The sequence below is a fragment of the Dipodomys spectabilis genome, unplaced genomic scaffold, assembly GCF_019054845.1.
Source record: "Dipodomys spectabilis isolate Male_0828 unplaced genomic scaffold, ASM1905484v1 ptg000783l, whole genome shotgun sequence".
NCBI lineage: Eukaryota > Metazoa > Chordata > Mammalia > Rodentia > Heteromyidae > Dipodomys > Dipodomys spectabilis.
This window is the reverse complement of record NW_024871460.1, coordinates 12,655,468-12,674,441: the sequence shown is the minus strand read 5'-3', so window position 1 is coordinate 12,674,441 and position 18,974 is coordinate 12,655,468. Positions and strand designations below refer to the sequence as shown.

At 33.6% G+C, this 18,974-nt stretch overlaps 1 pseudogene; it reads left to right on the top strand.

Annotated features, from left to right (window-relative positions):
• Positions 1-926: 926 nt before the first annotated feature.
• On the top strand, positions 927-1,686 carry LOC122102284 (annotated as a pseudogene).
• The last annotated feature ends 17,288 nt before the right edge of the window (positions 1,687-18,974 follow it).

The following is an 18,974-nucleotide window of genomic DNA, read 5'->3' as shown; positions in this document are numbered from 1 at the left end:
AAATATACTTTTCCTTTGCTTTGATTTGAAGAGGTGCAAGAATCCATCTTGAAAATGGTAAGACTTGAGGAAGCCAAAGCTGATCTCGGAGAAAGGCTCCTGAACCATCACAATTCAGGCTTGACATTTAAGTTCTGAATTTTGATAGGTGACCCGAGGAAAGAAAAGCTGTCTTAATCTAGTGTTATTTCATGATTTAGATAGCAAAGAAATTTGTCATCTTTTTCCTTTACAGTTCATTCATCTTTGACATTTCTTTATTTTGTTCAAATATCAAAAATGCAACCAGCAGGGAAAAGCATTAGAATGAGTACATCAAGTGTATTTTGGTGTACTTACTTTTCTATTAAACTTGAAATTTCTCATCAAGTGAAGTTGTTGATCTTAACAAAATTAAAAGTAATCACCTGAAACAAAAGGAAGGAAAAGAAATAAATGTTAACATGTTAACCTGTGGAAAAAAGTAATTGTTATTCACATCTACATTTTACTTTATTATACTTTGAAATACAAGATGCTATTTTTTAGTAGATGAATGACCTGTTACATCATCAAAATAACATCCTGGTAAATTTTTATGAGTATCTTTTCAAGCTTTTCTTTACCTTAATTATGAAATTTAAATATTGCTACTCATAAATATTAAAGATAGAATGTGATAGTTTTATATTTTAGACACTTGGCATTGACATTTGTATTAAAAGGATAATGCTCTATGTTTAATATAGTTTTACACTTGAGTATGTTCATACTTTATTTCAGTAATACTATTTAGCAATGTCTTTGTAGCAATCTTTTGAAATTCAAAACAATCTATTTTTTCATTTATGAATGGAGGGTGCAGAAGAGAAGGAAAAGAAAGTTCCTGCTGTGCTAGAAGCTAAAGAATTTCACTGAGCTGAGAATAAAGCACCTGGGAAAGAAAAATGTGTCCAAAAGATGCTTTGAAATACAAGGAGAAGCTCATCGATGAAAAAGCTAAGCGCTATCACAAGGAACATAGGCAAATGGACAGACCTGAGATCCCAATGGCTAGAATGGTCATAATGTTTTAAAATAAGGAGAATGTATGGATAGTCTAAACTTCTACATAGTTGTATAACCTAACTTGGGGTTTGCTATTGGAGTCAGAAGTATCAGTGGTGTGAGTCCCAGTGTTCCAGCTTCTCATCTTCGCCAGATCTTCAATGGCATTTTTGTTTAAGCTCAATGAGGCTTCAGTTAATATGCTGAGGATTGTAGAACCATTTAGTGCCTGGGGGTACCCAAACCTGAAGTCAGTAAATGAGTTAATCTACCAGCCTGGTTATGGCAAAGTCCGTAAGAAATACATTGCCTTAACAGACAATGTTGTGATCGCTTGATCTCAAATGCAAATATGGCATCATCTGCATGCAGGATCTGAGTTGTGGGATCTATACAGCTGGAAAGTGCTTCAAGGATGCAAGTAACGGCCTGTGGCCCTTCAAGTTATCTGCTCCAGGAGGTCGAATGAAGAAGGTTGCCCATTATGTAGAAGGGGGAGTTGCTGGCAACAGGGAGGAGCAGAACAGTAGGCTTCTTAGAAGGATGAACCGAGGTGTCAGCTATGATATTTTTGTAATTGGTTCTGTTAATAACAATGGTGTTGGCCAAAAGAAAATGTCCATGTACTCACCAAAGGCAATTTTTTCATTAGGTAGATAAAAATGTTCTTTCGTATATTTGCTTTCTCAGTGAATTCTGTAAAGTAATAGACATGGAGTTTCCTTTTAATGTGGCAAAATTGTTTGAAGTTGCTGTGTATTTTCAAAATAATGCATTTAATAAATGTTTGGAGAATATCTACTTCCTTCTGTCTCTGCTATATTATTGGGAATTACATAGCAAACATAATAAACATAAATAATAAACATAATAAATGAACATAAATAATAAACATAATAAACAAAAAAAGAATTCAGATATAAATGAGGCCATCACTTTCCAAAAGTAAGTGATTAGAAAATCAGATAATGATAAGTGGCAAGGAAAGAGGCAAGAGAGATGTCTCATGTTGCGGCTTGTAATTTCACATGAAGTGGTCAGGAAACATGTAAGCAAGTATCGGAAGGAGGATAATGGATGAGTCTTATAGACTGTTGAACAATTTCTGTAAGGGAAATCAGCAAATTCTAGGACCCTAGTTCCTAGCTTTTTTTTTGTTGTTGTTGTACCAGGATGAATGTTTAGTTTTTATTTTTTTTATAGAAACATGAGAGCTCAGTTTCTGAATTGCAATTTATATTGCTGTTGATAATGCATCAGCAAAATAAGGAGAATATATGCATATTTTCAACAATATACATTGAAGTTTACAGAGACAGTTAGTTGCTTGAAGAAAAAAAAAAATATCTAGAAAGCATGGTGGGTGGGGTTTGGAGATTTAGCTCAGTGCAAGAGCACTTGCCTGGCAAATGCAAGGCCCTGTGTTTGGTCGTCAGCTCTGCCAACAACAACAAAAACAACAAAGAAAAAAATAGAAAAGAAAAAGAAAACATTGTGGCTATGGTGGCTAAACTCAAACAATGTGAAATTTCTGGTCAATAGGACTATGAATCACTGTATAACATCTGAGGCATTTTGTTTGAAAAAGGCTACAAATAAGTAGGACCCCAACTTAGAGGAAAAACCAGTATAAAAAAGCAAATTGTGTCTGCAGAAGAAAATTCTTCATAGGGTAAAATGAAGACAAAATTAATAAATCACAACTATTTAATGGTTTGACAGAAATAATAACAACCATTAAATGTAGAAATTCTATTTCTAATGTTTAATTAACCATTTATAAGTTGGTCTTATAAAGCCAAAATTACAATTAAAATTTCTGTAACAGGTTCAATTCTGAGTAGCTGTTCTATAAATATAATGTTCTAAGAGTCCTTAACACAAACTTCACTCATTATATTTTTAAATTCAGCAAGTTCCTGCAATTAACTTATAAAGTTGTAATTATTTTTATTTTATATCTCCAGTAACTGGGATTTAGGGTTACCATTGCAAATAACTGGTCATCTCTAGATGGCACATTCTTTTGAAGTATTACGATTTTATTTCAGGGCCTTGTACTTGTCAAGCAAACTGTAGCCATTTGTGGTATGCCATTGGTCCTCCCAGTCCCTTTATCATTTTAATAAGTACCTAGCTTTCTCTCAGGCTGGATTGGAACCACAATCTTCCTACTTCTATGTCTGGATGAGCTAGGACTACAGGCATGTAATATAGCACCCAGTCTAGGGTACATACTCTTGACGTTTCAACTTCTATACAAGAAGTCTCTCTGCAAAGATGATCCTCCTAATCATGCATACATTACAAGGAAATAATGATGTTATTATCTGACTGAGAGAAGTCTGGGTCACCATTCGTTCAAGATCTGTATTTCTCAGATCCTTTACAGGGAGAACATTTTGTGACTCTAAGTTGTAAATATCTTAAAAGCATCAGAATTCTTTGTGGTGATGACTCATAGATAGAGTTTCTTGTATTCCATAATAATTTTGTATTCAATTTTATCTCACATTCAAATATTGTGCTTCTATAATTTAGGTTGATTCTCTTAAATCAAAATTAACAGATTAGTAATACACACAAATGCAAATAGATATTTGAATGCATATTTATTACTTTTCAATAATATCAGAGCCATATCTCTTAATAAAATCTAATGATGACTACTTTATAAAAATGTTCATTTGTTATTTGTCCAAAATATTTGATTTAAACTAACCTTGCTGCAAAATTTATTCCTGCATTCCTCATCCTATACTTTGCTAGTGGTACAAAAATGATGTTCAAGTTTTTGAAAGCAAACATTTCTCACAAAAATATTGAAACATATTTTCCAACTTGTCTTTTATAAATAGAGCTCTCTTTGTTATTATGTTAGCTTGTGATTCCCTCTGATTCCAAATGAACTGCAGCAAGGTTTTTTAACTGCTGCTTGGATATACCTTAGAGAATAGAAACTTCAAAGACTGCCTTTCGTTTTGACATAAAAGGGAGACATAGGTACATATTTTATAAATGGTATTCAACCTATGCATGACAAATCAGAACTTGATAGACACCTCATTAAAATGTCCTTGCTGCTTGGTTTTCTCAAAACATACAGTTCATAAAATGTTGATTTTTTTTCTATTTGTTTTAATTTTCCCAACATTACCTAATTTTAAGTTTTTATCTCCACTTTCCTAACTTTTTTGTGTTTTATCCATGTATAAAACCAGAATCCCTGAATAAATAAAATAATATGTTATAGTGAAACTCATATTGGAATATATTTATACCAAAAATTATTTATGCTTATTAGATAATATTTTTCCATTGACACTATATGTAGATTTGTGTCATAACCAATAGTTTTCAAATTCTGTCTCCTCTGTAAGATTTTTATTTAATATTTTATTTAAAATTATGTTTAACCATATTGTATTTCTTTTTTTTTAAATTTTATTTTATTTTATTTGAGAACATACTGTACAGAGGGGTTACAATTACATGGGCAGGATAATGCATACATTTCTTACCAAGCATTGCAGCCTCCTCCTTTGTTTACCCTTCACCTCCCTTCCCAGCCTCTCCCCTCCCCCCCACCCAAACCTTCCCCCCTCCCCCCCACACTGACATTGTAAAGCTGGTTTTTGACATGACATTTTGTACTTCTCATTGTTGCAACCAGTCCACCTGAATCCTTAAACGACTTGTTTTTCCTCATCTCCTCCACAAGTTATACTGACATCAAATATAGTGAAAGCGGGGGTTACACTGTGGGGGAGGGACATACAAAGCAACAAAGAAATACTCTTATAAATGCGTTAGAAACACATGCATGAAAGAAAAAAAACGTTAAAATACATATTTAAGGGTTCATTTTCCTAACATCACATTATCTGACCTTTTCTGCTTGACTCATACATATACTAGATATTGCAAATAAGGGAAACCATGGGACCTATGTTTCTTTGGGCCTGGCTTACTTCACTTAATATAATTTTTTCCAAGCCTTTCCATTGTATTTCTAACAGATTTTTTTTTAAAATTTTCTGTCTATCTACATGTGTGTGTGTGTGTGTGCTCATATTGGGGTCTGAACTTAGAATAAGGGCATTGTTCCTTAGTTTTTCTGCTCAAAGCCAGAGCTACACCATTTCAACTACAGCTCCACTTTCTGGCTTTTCCTGGATAATTTCAGGTAAAAGTCCCATGGGCTTTTCTTCCAAGCTGAGATTGAACTCTGATCCTCAGATCAAATTCTTCACAGTAGCTAGGATTATAAACATGAGCTACTGGTACCTGGCTTGCATGTTATTTTTAATTATTTTTTAATGTCTCCTTCACCTGTCCGCAAGAATAGCAGTTCCATGTGAATAGGAATTTTTGCTAGTTTAAATAGGGATACAAGTTGACCCATTACAACAATGAGATGTACAAGATGCTATGTTGAAAACAAACTTTACAATTTAGTTGTGGAGATGGAAGGGAAGGGATGGGAGGGGAAAAACAAAGGAGGCAACAATGCTTGATAAGAAATGTACTCATTACCTTGCTCATGTGATTGCAATCCCTCTGTACAGTATTTTCACAATAAAAAACATTAAAGATAAAAAATAAAAGGGGGAAAAAGATTAAAGTTACTCAGAGATCAGCGGCTCTTTTATATATTGTGATATTTATTTTTGTTTTGCTTTTCAGAGTCCAATTTGCTGAGATTCATATAAGCATTCACCTGCTACAAGATACTTGTGCTGAAATGAGTTATACTCCTGGATTGTATGGTGATTTCTACACTTCTATAATTAGAAACAAGGAAACAGAATGACTTCTTTTAATTTCAATGAGAATCAGGCTTTGGCAACTTTGTAGTTTTGACCTTGAATGTTTCCTTAAAGGCCAGTAAGGGTTTGGTTAGCAAGGAGGAGGCAACAATACTTGATAAGAAGTGTACTCATGTAATTGTAACCCCTCAGTATGGTATTTTCACAATTAAAAAAATGTATTAATAATGATAAAAAAGAAAGATATTGGGAAGGGTGGGACTTTTTGGAGGCAAAGCCTTTTAGCCGTCTTTTGTGGCAATGTTGTTGAAAGGGATTGTGAGAGGCCAACCCCTTTCTCATTCTCTTCTGCTTCCAGGCCATGAGAAGAATAATTTGCTCTTTCCCATGAGACAATACAGCTCATCACCACATGGGACAATGTACTAGAATTTGTAACACTGTGACTGAAAACAAGTATTTTCTTTTCACAAGTTAAACATCTCAGGCATTTTCTTCTAGTATGGAAATCTGACTTACACAGTCACCCTAGTATTGACATTGTGAAATAGTTACAGTGGCCAGGACAGAGGCTTTTTTAGGGATTAGTATTTATGGGTTCCCAAAGACCACATTATCTCTATGCTGCCACTGCTAAATATCTATGCTGCAAGCCACAGAAAGCAACAATATGCCTTTTATTGAATTCATCCTTTAAAGGACCAGCTAGCTCTTTGAATGCATTCGATTTTTTTTCACTCTGGAAAGCACAGTGACCATTTCTGTTGGAAACGGATGTGTCTCTTAGATGTGGATTTGTGTTTCCTGCAGCAAGAGCTCAGGCAGCAACTGTCCATGTGCTTAAAGACTGTTTGATCTATTGACAAGTGATTCTACTTAAGATTGCTTCTGACAAAGAACCATTTCTCAGTAAAGGAGCTGTGGCTGAGTGTCCGTAACCAGGGAATACACACATCCTTTTAAATCCTCCACCATTTAGGAACTGCTGTCCTGAAAGTGATTGAAGAGCCTACCAAAGGCTCAGCTGAAGCTTACATTGCCGAGGATTTGCTCTAAGGATGAGGGCCACTCTCTATGACAAAAGAGCCACCCTGAATGGTTCAACAGTTCTGTGAGGCTGATGTGAGATGAGCAGAACAGATAAGGTGTTAGGTACAGGGTTTGAAAGCAGCAACTACTCTGACCCAAAATCCAGGGTGGTTTAGACTGTGGTTGTTGTTTCGACTGAGCTATAAGGAACAGTTCCCTGAAGTTTTTCACAGGCTAGAACATATACACCAAAAGAAATCCTTGTGATAAAATGACCATTGCTTCACTATTATAGGAACCTGCAGACCCCAGGTAGAAACTTACAATGCCACATGTGAAGAAGCAAGCTAAGTGATTGTGCCTGGCATCACCCTCAGCCTGCCACGACCGGTGATGGTGAAGAAAGAGAACTGTACACCTGGCTGAAAGAGAGGAAGAAAGGAGCACACCACCGGCAGCGAGGGGGCAGTGGTCACTGTCCTCTCAGCTTTTTCATGTGATGTCCCTTGAAGTTCAGCAGCATAAGAACAAGCACAGTGGAATGGCTCTAATTCTTCTAGCATAGCACAGTTCATACATTGGCCCATAACAGTTGGAATATGTGAGTTTAGGAATCAAAGGGTAGAAAGAAGCAGGGATCTTCCCTTACCACTAGTGTCAGTGAATCACATGCTCTTCCAACATCTGTTCTCCAAGCTCCAACCAACAAAATGAGTGCCAACGAAATGAACTGACACTTGACAAATGTGGAGGGGGGTGATCAAGAGGGATAGGGATCCAGGAATGAAGAGAGGAGAATGCAGTTATAGTATTCAATGCATATCCTATGAAACTAAGAACATGGAGGAGAAGGTTTGAGTTGGGAGGGCTGGGGAGAATGATGAAAGGGTGGACATCTAGCAGGGTGCATTGTGCTTATAAATGGATTGGGAGAAGAATAAGGAAGCTGAAAAATCTCTGCTTAAGTACACACATTAAGTGGAGAACAGCCCATGTTTTACCCTATGAGTTTACTCTTAAGTTTCCTATATATGCTGTTTTTCTAAGATTAATTATATTTCCAGTCTACTGCTTTTAGTATTTAAACAGTAAGCTTACCAAGTGATATCTATGATCATAGTTACTATCTGCAAAATATACGTTATATTGTAACATAGGACATGCGGGTATCTATGTGTCTAATTGAAACTTAAGTTCTAAGAGTCACATCTTTTTTTATATCATGGAATTTGATTCATCCTATCCACTCATTTTCCATTTTTATAAATAGTAAAATTTTTGTATTAGCCAAAATGACTTGATAATAAAATCAGAAGGTTGCAAACCAATGATGTATTCAAGATATGCTTTGATCATCCACAGTTTAGATTCAAGCCTCTCTCCTTATCTTTGTAGAATCATTTAAAAGTTGACCTCTACATTTCAAGATTTTGTAAAAGGTCTAATTTCAATATTTTAAATTCTTGTTATTTTTCTCATCATAAGGATTCAAGATTGAAAAATATTTTAAAACGTAGTCGCTCAAATCTGATGTATCACAGATTATTTACAACTTTTGCAAAATGAATTTGGAGATAATAAACCAAATGTCTGTCAATTTCTTCCTCTATTAGTTAGTGCTAAATTCTTGCCTCAAAGAGATTTTGAAAGTGATTAATGACTTAATACATGAAAAGTTATTCAAAGATATCTATATTTGGTAAGAAATATTTAACTATTCTAGCTATTATTTTGTTGTGAATGTTTTTTATTGGTTATTGTCAGGGAAACTGAAAACAAAACAAGTCGCTAGTAGCCGGGCGCCAGTGGCTCAGGCCTGTAATCCTAGCTACACAGGAGGCTAAGACCTGAGGATCATGGTTCAAAGCCAGCCTGAGCAGAAAAGTCTGTGAGACTCTTATCTCCAATATAACACTAGAAAACTGGAAGTGGTGCTACGGCTCAAGCGGTAGAGCGCTGCTTGCCTTGAGCTGAAGAGTGCAGGGATAGTGCCCAAGCCCAGAGTTGAAGTCCCACGACCGACAAAAAACAAAAACAAAAACAAAAACCAAACCCAAAAAACAAGTCACTGACTTCACATTTCTCTCATATCAACTTTCCCCTCTTGCTTTTATTCTGTCTTCAAGAAGGGATGGACTTTTCATTACATGACACCAACTATCTGCAGAGAAATCTCTTTTTTGTGTGTTTTGTCTATAATTTGCCTTGTAAAGTATTGAATACATTTAGAGGTAGAAAGTTAAGAGTAGAAAGAAAACAAAAACAATTATTATAGAAAAGTGTCTGGCTATTTATGGTGCTGCTCATTTTTTCTTTAGAAAAATAGAATAGAAGATGCATTTCACAATGGTCAAGTCATATTAAAGGAATAGGTATCATTGTATCATTGGTATAATGGGTATCATTAATGGTGAGACTTTAATAATATATGAAAGTAGACACAATTATAAAATAAAATTATAAAATATTTTAAGCATTTGAAACAGAAATATGTGATTTTATTTTAGCAATGATTTCATTTTTTTTCTTTCTTCTCTATTCATAATTTAACAGTATTTCACTTCGCATAAAAAAACCAATATGAAATTCTAAGATCTTTCAGATTCAATAAAAGTAGTTTTGAGAAATTAAAAACAAAACAAAGGCAAGTAAGTAAACACACACAACATACAATAAAAAGCATATAATCAAAGCATCTTTGCCTTTTATAGTGTTGAATTTTACCACAAAGGAGTAAATTTTATGAATCTAGAACAATAATTTGACTTAAAAGAAAACAACTATGTATACTTACATACTTTAACTCACTATGCTTCATTTTAAACTCATTATATTCACTATTTATAATTAGGTATTACATTAAATATTTTGGCAATTTCTTGTAGGTTTTGATAATATATCCATATTTCAACTCAGAAGTTTAAAAATGTGATGTAATAATTAATTTAAAGGAGGATATTCAAGTTTTCACTATACTTCTCTGGAGACATCTTTATTCTTTATCATGGTAAGCTTCTACAAATATCAATAATGATGCACCTTCTTATAAAATATGTAACTAATTCTTCTTACATTCACATCTGAAGCAGCCAAAAGAGTTTCTGGCACACAGTAGATCTTCAAAATGTTTGTTGATTTGAATTAATTGGATTAATTATCTGACACCTATTGATTTAGCCAAGCAAATGAAAACATTATGCAAATTACTTTTGGGCATCTGTTCACAGACAGAATCAATATATTACCGTACTAATATTAACCAAATGTCTAGATACATGCTTCCTGGTTCCTTTACTGTCAGATTAAATAAAATAATCCAGAAAAAGGCTTTTAGTTGGCTTTGCTGTGCTTTTTATTCTACGCCAATCATTAAGACCTGAGTGCTGAGTACTAATCCCGGTTAGAACTGATAAAGGATATTATTGGGGGTCTGACCAAAATCATAGGACTGGAATAGGGAAACAACAGATCAAAACATGACTGGCTTGTGTTGTTAGATGGATAAATACTGGATCAAATCCAAGCATTCCTCAGATGTTACTGATTGAGAGCTAGATATATGTGAAACAGTATCTAATAGCTTACAGACAACTAAAGAAAGCCTGGTCTACAGAAGGAAGTAAAATATTGGGTAAAGCAAAGCCCAAATAAGAGACAAGGAGTTATGGGATCTAGCAACTCAATTATGCCTGAAATTTGTTTTAACATCCAATTCCTAGTTTTAGGCTTGGAATCACAGTTCAGATGGTAGAGCACTTGCCTAGCAAGTATGAGGTTCTTCAATTCCACAATGAAGATTTAAAAAAAAAAATCTGTCAATTTCTGGTTACATAAGGCATGATATCTGAATTTTGGCTATTTGGGATGAATGTTGTCAATTGAAATCAAATGCATGCTATTCAGTACTGATTGATACCTTTCAAAATAGTAACAACTGTATTCTAATAAAAACAATAATTAGTTTATTCCAACTGGCCTTGAGCAATGATCCTCCAGACCTCTGCCTCTTGAGCAGCAAGGATTACAGGAGTGGGGCAACATGCCCAGAAGTTCCATCGGTATTGGTATGTAAGGTATTTAGCTGAGGAGAGGCTTATAGTGTTTTATACTAGATACCCAATGAGTTGCGTTTGAAAGCATATATGATGTAGTAATAAATTCCTTACTTTAAAACAAGTTCATTTCATAAACAAAGTAGCATGACATTCTGTATTAATATTGCTATTGAAGGAAAGTTTTTATTTGGGACAAAAGTTTTTGTTTGAAATGCAACACAAATAACACTAAACATTAAATGATTTGCTTAACTCTGCTTAAAAACTTTAAAATATTCAGTTCATAATTTTGAAAAATTCTTAATCTGTGAGAGAAATTTTATTTATTTTGAGTTGTTATATAAAGAGAGGGAGTAAAAAGATTTGCAGGTCCATTCTTTAATTATTTTCCTCGGAAGAAAAGGAATATATTAACCAATAAGGGACGTTGAGAGTAATTATTAGGCAAGCTTTGACATTTATTGGAAGAAAGATACACGTAAATACTGATATCCTTCTATCTACTCCCAAGTTGAAATTGGTGCTTAAAGCCAGGAAAGTCACATTAAACAACATTAACTGAAAAATGCTTTCTTATATTTCGTATTTCCAAAGGAAAAATAACAGATTTCTTATGTATTTATGACTAGCTCTTATTAGGATGGCTTTGAAAATGTGGGTCAGGATCCTGTAGTCTAGGATATTTCAAACAATTTCTAGTTTTCTTTTTTATGTAACAAAATAGTATATGTCCACATTTCATCTCATTTCATCATTTTTTTGGTAATGAAATTCTATTTGTGGGAAAGAAAAAAAGTCATTTCTCAGCCCTTCAACTTTTCGGTGTAATTGACCAGCTGTTAAGAGCTGTCATGTACATCACTCACTGCAGGCACTGTGGGCTCTGGATGTCTTGTCTTGTTATAAATGGGAATGTACGTGATCTTCTAGGAATCATCTATGACAGGTAAAGACAACCAAAGGGTAAGCTAATATTTCAAATGGACCTCCAGATAAAAAAATGGAGTATCATAAAAAAGCAGTGAATATTTGAAATTAAAACGTAACTTATTTTCTCTTCCAGGACAGATTTTTGGACCTGAGGACCTAACACACTCTGCTATTTGTTCCTTACTCCTGACTTTTTTTGCTTTGAATAAGTATCAGACAGGGCCTTGTAATTTTTGTCCATTCTGGCCTTGGAAACCTATCTTCCTCCCCATGCCTCCAACATAACTGAGATTATAAGCCTGTACCAAAACACTGGGCTTGTTTTCATGAGATAGGATGTTACTAAATAATTTTGTCCAGGTTAGTCTTGAAAAATAATCCTACAAATTCTAACTACCACATAGATGAATTACAGATAGGAACCACTATATCCAGCCTCTGTAAATACTTAAAGAAAACATTTCAAGTTTAAAAGGCTGTTTTCCTTGTAATTGTCATTTTTTTCCTTTACATATTATGCATCATTAGATGGTTTCATTATTGAAGACCATACTCTCAATCACAAGAAAAATGGTAATGGCCTACTTTAAGTAAGTGTTCTCTCGGTCATTGCATACTGAATAAGAAATCCCCACAAATATTCCCTGATCCAAATACAGTATTTCAACTGAATAATAATAATTTTATTACTCAGAACCATAGAATATAAGGAAAGTGTCAGAAAATTAGTGTCACCCACTATTTATAAATATTTGACTTTCTGCTTTTCACCATTTAAATTTGAGCCAGGATAAAAGGCTTCATGGGGCATTTGCAAAACCAGTGTACTAGGGATGTGTTTGAAAAATAAATATGCAATTAAGTAAAATGTGTCCAATTTCATGATTAATGACAATTTAAAATCAATTAGTATAATTGAGATGGCAGACAGGGATTAATAAATGAACTTCAACAAGTAAAACATAAATGGGAAAAAAGTAATCTGGAGGAAATTAAGTGTTGAGCTTTATCTGAATTGGTTGTAAACACATTTATCCACGGAAAATGTATAAATGAAAATAAATACAGTGCTTAATCTGAACAGTTTTAAATGACTTCATTTCCAATCTTAAGCACAACTTATATGCTTGGTCACAAGTTAGACACAATGGTGCATTTAACAAATGAAGCGAAGTGAAAATATGTTTACAGAATTATAATTGTAAAAGCGCCATATACAATTTTCGTATTTATTTCTTAGCTGGAAAGGTAATAAAACATCTAATAAAATTACTATTGAAGTAATTTATGTTGGTTTTAGTAGGAAGGCTTTTAACATGAAAACATACTAATGGAAGGAATGCGTGGCAGTTATTAGGTTGTAAATACTTACAGAAGAACGTGGTCATTATGCTCATTGTAGGTCAGTGTTAGTCATATTAGTTTCATACACTTTATTAATGATCTGGAAAACTCAGATGTTGTAGTGTAGATTGTGTAGTAAAATTTGTAGATAACACTGTTTATTACTATTTGCTCATAATAAAATTCTGCAATTACTATTATTTGAATTCAATAGTGACAGTTTTATGTTGGTAGTTTCGAACTGAAATAGGAAAATGCAATTGAGCCACATATATAGAGGGCTGCAGAAGTATGTGATGAAAATTATTAAAATCTCTAAATAATCACAGCTCGGATGCTTTCGATTCTAATCTCAAAAATTTCATGGAATAAGGAAATGTTGATAATATTTCTATAGTGCCACAAATGAGCATTTTATTTTCTTATTTCTAAATATTATCACATTATGTGATATGATAAGATAGTAAGAAAACTACTAGAGCTTTCTATTTGATACATCAGCCTATCAAGTAATAGGTGTCAGGAAGTGATGGCTTTGGTAGTGTTACTCTTACTACCAGTACCACCGTTATGTGGCACTATCAATACTGGATTCTACAATGTATTTATTAATTGCATTTAGTCCCGAATATATAAGGAATCATTTGTAAAAAAAATTAGTAATATTTAAGTCGTTATAAGGTTTATAGAATAAGAACAACTCCTCTGCATACATTCATTAATTTGTGAAGACTCACCTATCTTCTTTAATAAATCCAAACTTTTAGGATCTTATTGAGTCAAAATGTTGACAGTGTTTACTAACAAGATTTTTTTTGAATAATTTTTATTATTGTAGCTCATGTTCAATGCTATTTGGGAATCATTATTGGAGAATAAAATTACACTATGTAAAGTAATTAGAAAAGAATAGCCAGAAAAGATGAGTAAATTTTGTAGGGCACTTACTGTTGATTAATATTTGCTCATAATAAAATTCAGGAATCACTCTACTATTATTTGAATTCAATAACGACAGTTTTATGTTGGTAGTTCAGACCTGAAAGAAGAAAATGCAATTGAGCCACACACTTAGAGGGCCACAGAAGTGGCCCTTGCTAAAATGACAATATATTAATCAGCAACTTCTAGTTACTAGCAATTAGTTGCTTATACTGACAATAACATGCTGACAGTAGTTTCATAATGAAGATACTTAACATATGAAAATAGTTTAGCTATTTGCTAGTTACATAATAAGTAGTATTTTGTAAATAGGAAAAAAATGACCAATATGTGTGTTGAAGGTCAATTTAATGCATTGGTTTGTTAAGATAGTTGTGATACACTGAGAAAAATGTGTACATCATATTTTATCAAATTATGTTATAATTTTTGAGTTCTGGTATACTCATAAAATGATCTGAAGGTAACCCTTCTTCCATTCTAGTAAGACAAATTCTCCAGTCTCTTTTCTCCAAATAACCAGTTGAGGCTCTGAGCTCAAGCACCTATATTGGCACAAAAACTTTTTTTTAAAGTAGATAACAATGTGCATCAAATGAATACTTCCTTTATACATTTTAATAAGATATATTTCTAATATATTTTAATATATATCCAAGAATAGACTTTGTGTAAAAAAGTATTAAATGTGATAAATGTAAAAAGAAAAGGAAACTAGTCTTTGGCTATTAGAGTTTCTATACAATTGCCTGATTCTCTAGACCATAACGTATATTACCTTTTGCAAAGACATCACTCATATTCCTAAATAGGCTATATGCCAGGTTCATTTAAGTGATACTTCCCTGAATTGAAGTTGGGATTTACCACTTGGCCTGTGTATTATATAGATTTGCTAAAAATGTTATTTCAAGCATGTAGCCCTAGAGGTCACTCAATTTAACTGTCTCACAAAGTTATAATAATTGATTACAGTAGAAGTCAAATGGCTAACCCACGAAACTCATAGCCATAACTGAACTCGATTAAATGCATTCACAATGTCAAAGGCAATTGCTCTTGGTTGTAGTATTCCTGTTATCACGTTGATCAAAAAGTAATGGGAAGTGACAAGGACTATCACAAATACTCCATCATAAACAAAATAAGCTTGAAACACTTAAGCGATCATGGTGCTAGCCTGCTTTCATAGTAGTCAAGTTCAAAACTCTTTTATAGCTGTCATAAAGATACCTGTGTTTTATTGAAGCAAATCTTCTCATAAGGACTAACTTAGTAAATTACATGAGGGAGAAAACAAACATAAAATATTCACATAAACAATCAGTGAAAGGTACCTACTTTCTCCCACTGCATAAAGCTTTCTGTCTTTAATATAAATATACAAATAAAGATACAAGTTATATGACCATATTATTTCCTGTATAGCCGTATCATGTTTTTCAGGGTTTAATGAATTTATGACTTTTTCCTTGCCTGAAATGGCTTCTATCCTGCTCTTGTCACTTGACAGTACCACCTCATCTTTCACGATTTGCCTCAAATATTACTTTCCCTCAACTGCTTTACCTATATTCTTCACTCCTAAATGTAATTAACTTTCTCTTTGTGTCCTGAATGCTTTATTTAAAATCAGTAATACAATGAACAAGGTATTTCTGCCCATACCTCCATTCACAACATGCTCAGCAAGTTCAAAATTGAATGCTTTTCCTTCTAAAGCATAGCTGCTCACTTTATTTAATCTGTTATGTGATGAAAATAAACTATATCAATCAGATAAGAAACTCAGAAATTTTAATATTCTCATTTTATGTGTCATCATCAGTTGTATTTTTAAGTCTTGTCTATTTTTTTTAGTAAAATCAGGTCTATATCTTTATAACATTTTTTCATTGTTCTGCTATTAATAATGCTTGGATGTGGCCTTTGTTTCTAATGGACTCAGTTCTAATGGAGATGTGTGAAAATTGTCTCTCTTCCACTTCTTTGTCAATAATATCTTCCAGCCAATGAAAGAAAATGACATTATCAATAAGTCTAAAACTATAACTATCTTCTTGAGCTCTCATGGTCTCAATGTTTTTTTCTTAATGGCCAATAAGTGTTCTTGTACAATTTCAGCTTAATTTCCCTTATTTTCTATACTTTTAAGTATAGTCTCATCTTTTTTTATTGTGAAAATACCGAAGAGGGATTACAATTACATGGGTAAGGTAATGAGTATATTTCTTATCAAGTATTGTTGCCTCCTCCTTTTTTTCCCCCTACCATCCCTTCCCTACAGTCTCATCTTTACAAACTAACTCTTCATCCAAAACATTCCTTGTGTGACTGATCCTCAAAAGACATTTATGTTTTAAATTACTGAAGCCATAGTTTTGTAGCTTTTTTCGGTTTTTCTTTTGGTTTTTTAGTTGTCAGTTCTGAATGATATCAGTTTGATTTCTTAATAGAGTTGAGGATTTATGAAACTATCCATTTTAAGTGATTGCACTATAGCTGTTGCAAATTCTATTCCAATGATTTCTTCCTCTGTGATCTTTTCATCTTGTCTTTAGTAGAATCACTTTCATACATTCCACTAGTAACAAACAATAAGTTTTACTTCCACAAGAGCATTTATCAGATAGGTGCAATATTCATTTTAGTTTTATTCAAAAGTATACAGTATTAGGGGAAGTAAGCAATATTAACCTTAACAATCACAATTTCCTAGGAATATTGTTTTGATTCTTTTTCTTAGAGAAGAGATTTTAAAGGTCATGTTAAATATATTTGTGGTTTGTGTGATTCTATTTTATTTAAAAATTTAAGACTCTGGTGTTCAAACACCAGACTCTTTTTTGGGGAAAAAAAGAATATAGAGATACTGTGTGAATTTTGCTTGAGGAAAACAATTATGAGATTTTATTACTTATTCCCCATACTCATTTTAATTTGGGGCATAAGAATACATATTCATATATATATATATATATATATATATATATATATATATATATATATATATATATATAAAACATGTAAAAAAATCAAGATACATTCCAAATCCTTGCTCTCTAAGCCCACACACCTTCTTAAACTTCTAAGATATTAATACCTCATATTTCCTATGGCCCAGGCAAAATACATGGGGCCAGGGTTTGACGTCATCTTTACCTCTTCTCTGTGCCTTTATCAGATATTGTAGTAAATTTCACTGTTAGCTTTCAGTTAATTTTTTGCCGGAACCACTGCTATAGTTTCATGTCATTAGGCCTATAATTTCCTAACCTTTATTTTTGTTTGCCCTCGATACTCCTGGAGCTTCATTTCCACAGTAAATTACAAAAATGTATTTTCTTTTCTATTTTTCCTTTTCTTTCTTTCTTTTGCTTTTTTCTCTTTCTTTCTTTTTCTTCCTTTCTTTTTAAAAAATTTTATTTTATCCTAAAGATGCTGTGCAGAGAAGTTACAGTTAAATGAGTAAGGCAATGAGTACATTTCTTGTCTAACATTGTTACCCCTTTCTTTGTTTTTTTTCCTACTATCCTTCTTGCCACTCCCTGTCCTGCCCCCCCCCACCACTGCCACTGCCAAAGTTGTAAAAATCATTTCCAGAGTAGTGTCTTGTGAGTCTCATTGTTGCAAAAACTCATCCTGTGTCCTTGTTTCAGCATTTTGTTATTCACCTTTCCCTCCTCAAATTAGACAAATGTATATATAAGATGCAGTGTACCAAAATCAAATACAGTGACAACAGGGGATATACCATAGGAGGAAGAATATACAAAGGAAACAAAAAAAATCACATAGTACATTAAAAACAACAACAACAACAACAACAAAGGAAAACCTCTTAGGGTTCATTTTGCTTACCATCATCTTATATGGTCATATGTACATAGTTTTTGAGCTTTTCTGCTTATCTGAGAAGATTATCCTAGACATACACTAGTTATTGCAAATAAGGGAAACCATGGGACCTATATTTCTTTGGGTCTGTCTTACTTCACTTACTATGATTATTTTTTCAAGTCTTTCTATTTCCTAAAAATGAAGTGGTGTCTCATTCTTTCTGATGGAAGCAGACAATTCCATTGTCTGTCTGTCTTTCTTTCTTTCTTTCTTTTTTTCTTTCTCTATCTTTCTTTCTCTCTTTCTCCTTCCTTCCTTCCTTCCTTCCTTCCTTCCTTCCTTCCTTCCTTCCTTCCTTCCTTCCTTCCTTCCTTCCTTCCTCCCTCCCTCCCTTCCTCCCTCCCTCTCTCCCCCTCCTTCTCTCTCTTGGTCGTTTGCTTAAATTCAGAGCCTGGGCACTGTCTCTGAGCTTTTCTGCTCTAGGTTAGCAGTCTACCACTTTGAGCCACAGCTCAACTTGTGGCTTTCTGGTGGCCAATTGGAGATAAAAATCTCAGGGTTTTCCTGCCTGGGCTGGCTTGGTACCCTGATCCTCAGATTTCAGCCTCTTGAGTAACTAGGATTATAGGTGTGAGCCAACAGTGCCGGGCCAAAAATATATTTTCTAAACAAATTTTTTGCAGTACTGGAAAACTTAGGACTTTATTCATACTGAGCAAGTGCCTTCACACTGAGTTACATTCCCAGTTTTTTTTCCTGAAATTTAAGTGCTTATCTTCTGCTCAAAATTGTATAGGGTATATCAAGCACTCAACAATGTGTAGTCCTTCTGATCATGTTGTTACCTTCAGTTTGTTCATTTATTCCTTAATATCTATTCCGTAACTAGCACAGCGATAATTCAATAAGCAGTTAATGAATATACAAATACTGAGTACTACAAATAAAGTGAAACAAAACCCAGTGCCAAATCAATTAATAGCCCTTATGGGCACAAATAATTCTATCTCATTATACCTATCAAACATATTTACCC